Raw genomic sequence first — 4,714 nt, forward strand, 5'->3', positions numbered from 1 at the left:
GTGTTAACAGGATTTAATCTCAGATTTTTTTTTCCCACTGGATTTAAAATACAAATAAATATAGCCCCTAAATTGACATAAGTTTGAAAATTATCTTCCACTTTCAGGCCTTTATTTCCCTTAAAATAAGACAAAGGAAGAAAGAAAATTCTTTAATTTTTGGAATATTTTAGAATTTTTGCATAGAAAGCAGTTATTTGCCAACTGTGGATAATAGAGAACAGCTTTTCCTTCCTGGCTTTTAAAGACATGTCTGTCCTGATTACTAAAGATGCTCCCTCCCCCCTACAGAAAAAATCTCAAACACGTGTATTTTAACAAGTTTTGTTCCTCAATACACTCTCTCAGAGGCTCACTTTTACAATGTAGATTTGGGGTTATGTTTAAACTGGAGCATCAGGTTTTTTGAAAACGGAACTGAACTTTGAAGAAATTCACGAATAGATTAGGAAGAACTTCGAACTGGTATTTCTTCCTATTACATTTTATTTAACCGGTTCCAAGGATCCACAAGACGACAATACCAACTGACCGACATGAGGTGCAAAGGCGCTTGTCTCCACTGGGCGGCGCCAAGAGCCTCAATCCAAGAGAGCCCGCTATTGTTTCTTTCTACATAAAACATGCATGATACACAAATAAGCTTTCCCCTTCGAAGGCTAATTCCCTGACGATAATGTGACTTCTTACCTTTTTAAGGCTACAGAAACGTTGGACGTTTTCTTTCTCCCCACCCCTCCACCCCTAGTCTATCAATATATTTCCAACTGTGTAAGGGCTTGATGTGTATTTGCTTTAAAAAATAATGTAATAAAGAGAAAGACATGAAAACACTGAAATTGAGTTACTTAATAGTCTGAAACCAGAAGAGTGGAGATTGGGAGTGGAAGAAGAAAGGTAAAGTGGAAAAAAACGAATAAGGTAACTGAACACTGGTTTAACAAAACAACAGGTTAAAATGATGATAGTCTGTGGAATTACTAATTGTCCTAGGGAAATAAAAGTTTTGCAAGATCATTTTGGTATCATAATAAAACTTGTGACAGCTGTAAGTTTCACTACAACTTTACAGATCAGCAACTTAGAAGGGACTTAGCAAAGTTTGCTCTCCCTTTCCGGTTAGATGTGTGTTGTGCCTAAGCAATCAGCATGTAGGCAAGTAAATATGTAGATGAGAGAATGCTGAAAGAGGGAGTTTTAGTCTCATTTTTGCAACTTCCCAATGTCCCTGAACAAGGCACTCACCCTTTCTGATCACCAACTTCCTTCTCTATTAATGGGGTGAATCCTTGCCTAGAATATGTGGTGACCAAATAAGACCTGCTATGTAAAATCTCTCTACAAAATGTTCAGCAAGAGTTTGATAAATGAACAATACAAAAATGGCAGCTATTTCTGGCTATAGTTATGATATGGTAGCCAAATTTTTTCACTTCTTCCTTCTCTCAGTCATTTTATTCAATCACTCAGTCCATAAACATTACTGAATGTGCATTCTGGGCCAGGTGCTTGATAATGGGACACTAACCCTTCTAAAAGAAGTAACAGAGTTTAAACATGGTGGAAATCGTCCTAAATGCCAGGGGGCCAACATAAGTCAGCTACAGTGGGGATGCAAAAGAGAGTGAAGAGTCCTACCTTGGGGAGAATAGGGGAAACAGGCTTCCTGAAGGAAATGAAGTGTGTGTACCTTCAGTTATGAAAGAAAAGGGGTGTGTTCCAAGCAGAAGGATATCTTCAGAGGGATTTGTTTGGTAGCTATGAGGAATAGTTTAAAAACGTCCACAACTTGTTTAGATTGTTAATCTCCTGACTGTGGGGCTGGCTGCAATCTATGGATGTATGTTGGTTCCAGGCCTAAATGCTGCAGGAAAATACTCTTGGAGCTCCTTGGAGGGAACAGGAGCTAAATGCACATATGTCCACCCTAGCAGCAGGATTTTACAGCAGGTTTGGTTTGATCCTAAGAGATGGTCAAGTGCCCTCAAAACAGGACTATAACCACTCTTTCCCACTCATGTTTCCACTTCCTTTCTGCCTTTTAGAGTTACAAATTTGGAGGGAGAAAGATATCTTCCTTGTGTCAGGCTGGAGATACAGATGGTGATAAAGTGGAGGCAGTTGGAGGAGGAGCCTAGGGGGAACATGGGGAGAGATTTTATTTCACCCTTCATCCAGCTGAACCATTGTCCATTGAAGACTAGCTCCTGGAGAAATGAAAGGGGCCCCATGTGGCACTGCCACCTCCAGCTATAAAAAGAATGCTAGTGCACTGTTGGTGGGAATGCAGACTGGTGCGGCCACTGTGGAAAACAGTATGGAATTTCCTCAAAAAAAATAAAAAATGAAACTGCCTTTTGACCCAGCAGTTCCACTGCTGGAAGTATAACCAAAGAATCCTGAAACACCAAAACAATTTATGCAACATACCTGTTACAATAGCCAAGGTTTGGAAACAGCCTAAGCGTCCATCAGAAGATGAGTGGATAAAAAAAAACAAAAACAATTGTGGTACATCTACACAATGGAATACTACACAGCAGAAAGAAAGAAGGAATTCCTGCCTTTTGGGACAGAGTGGATGGAAATGGAGACTATCCCACTAAGTGAAATAAGCCAGGTGGAAAACAAATACCATATGATCTCATTTATAAGAGGATCTAATGCAGCAGTCCCCAACCTTTTTGGCACCACAGACGAGTTTCTTGCAAGACTGGGGGTGGCAGGAGCAGGGAAGACAGGCGTAGAGTAATGGAACAGACTGACAGCTGTAAGAGGGCAGGGGGTAGGTGGGGACTGACTGAAGGAAGGTGCAGTGATTCACTAAAGAACATATATGAACGACTCATGGACAGGGACAACTGTGAAGGAACTGATTGTAGAAGTGGGGGGAGTGGGAGGGGGACAACAGTAATAACATAAACAATTTTTTAAAAAACCTCTAAATCCTCTAAGGCTCGGGGCAAGAGTTCATTTTCCTATCCACTCCTTAGGTTAAGAGGGAATGGAGGAGCCGAGGCAGAAAAGAAACGAAAGCCTCAGAGAGCTGGGCGAAGATGCCAATCCGGGAAGGGGAAATTCATTTGCGATGTTAATTAACAAGCGTCTAATTAAAACGGCACTTTGAGCGCTAATCAATCGCCTTATTAAGTTAGAGCCATCACTGGAACAAATTGAAAGCTCCCCGCCCCGGCTCCTGCCTCTGGTGCGGGTGGGGCTGCGTTCCCAGGCTCGGTAGGGGAGGAGGAGGGCGAGGGTGGGCAAGGGGGACAGTCGCAGTCCGCTCGCGCAGTCTGTCGGGGGTCTGCAGAATCCTCCAACTCCGGGGTTTACCGGGGCCCAGTCACCCGCCCCTGCCCGGCGACCTGCTGAACTGGACACGAGGCGATTTCTTGTCCAGACGGACCCAGCACGGGGGAAAAAAGGTTGTGTTGGAGAACCAGAGCAGCTAACACCAAATTTGCCTGTGGATTCGGTGTCCCAAAATACGCAGGAATGTGAACTAAGGGCCGCAAGCAAGTGGGCCAGGGTGGAGGGAGGTGGACGGGCCGGGGAAGCAATTCAGCCCGAGAGGGGGCGCTCTCCGGCTGGAACTTACCTTTCCATGTTTCCCCGGACAAACCCATAGCTTGACTTCGAAAACTCTTTTTAGGCCCTTTCCCAGGTCCCGCCCAGTAACCAGGAAAAAGTTGGCCTGTCTTCAAGAAGCAAGGGCAGGACAGTCCCTCGGCTCTGTCTCCTGGGACTCCATAAAAATGGGGTGGGGTTCGAGGAGGGAAGCGGGAGTGGGAGTGCGGGTCGCAGGGGGTGCCGGCGCGCCGTCGCCAGCCTCCGTCCCTGCCACCCAGCCCATTCACCCTCCCCCGTGGCTTTGGCCCTCCAAACTCGCTAAGAGAGTTAAGATTTGAATCTCTGTTTTGAGCCTTCTTTATTTCCTAATTGTTAAATGCCTGCTTTTCACCAAATTCTCAAAGGAGAACTATTTGGCAATAAGAGGGGACTGTAAATGTAAATGCTAATTAAGTGGGTCCTTCTGCAACTCCACCTGCCTGGCAGCCCTTGTTAAAGCAGAACACACCCAGTGTGCACATCGCAACATTCCTGGGGTGCCGAGCAGACATGCAGTAAAGAGGGACCTCATCGGACCCCTGTATGGTTTGCTTTTTACGGCCTGCTACGGAGAAAAAGAGGACGCCATTGGAAGGAGGTCTTTGCGTGGTGGGTGACATGTGGCGTGGGCCAGCGTGTGGTTTATGTGTCTGCGATGACACACTTAACGTCCTGGGCCAGCCTGTGGACCCGCCTTCCCGGAGGTGCATCGGACCGCGTCCTCCGGTGGGTCTGAGAATGCTTGGGGTGGGGGCGCGGGGGGGGGTGGTCTCGGGGGAACTAAAGGAACGGCTCCCACGTGCAAAGTTCAAAAGCATTAATATTTTCATCGTATTATCATTATTCAATATAATAATATTTGCTCGGTTAGCGGCACTAATTAGGCCACATTAAAACTGTAGTGTCTCCCTAATGGTGCGTAAAGTGCCCACACTCACATTTTTCTCTCCGAGGATGGGCGGCTCTTGGCGTGGGAGACAGACAAGCAGTGGGATGGATCGGGGTGGGATGCCCCCCAATACATACACGCGCGCGTGCACAGAGCCAGGTGTCTGCCGGGTGGGGCCCGCGTTCTTGCGCGCCGGTGAGTGGGACCTGCCTCAGC

This window comes from Pteronotus mesoamericanus, unplaced genomic scaffold (genome assembly GCF_021234165.1).
Source record: "Pteronotus mesoamericanus isolate MK-2021 breed Mesoamerican mustached bat unplaced genomic scaffold, CSHL_Meso_final scaffold_31, whole genome shotgun sequence".
In the NCBI taxonomy this organism is placed as follows: Eukaryota; Metazoa; Chordata; class Mammalia; order Chiroptera; family Mormoopidae; genus Pteronotus; species Pteronotus mesoamericanus.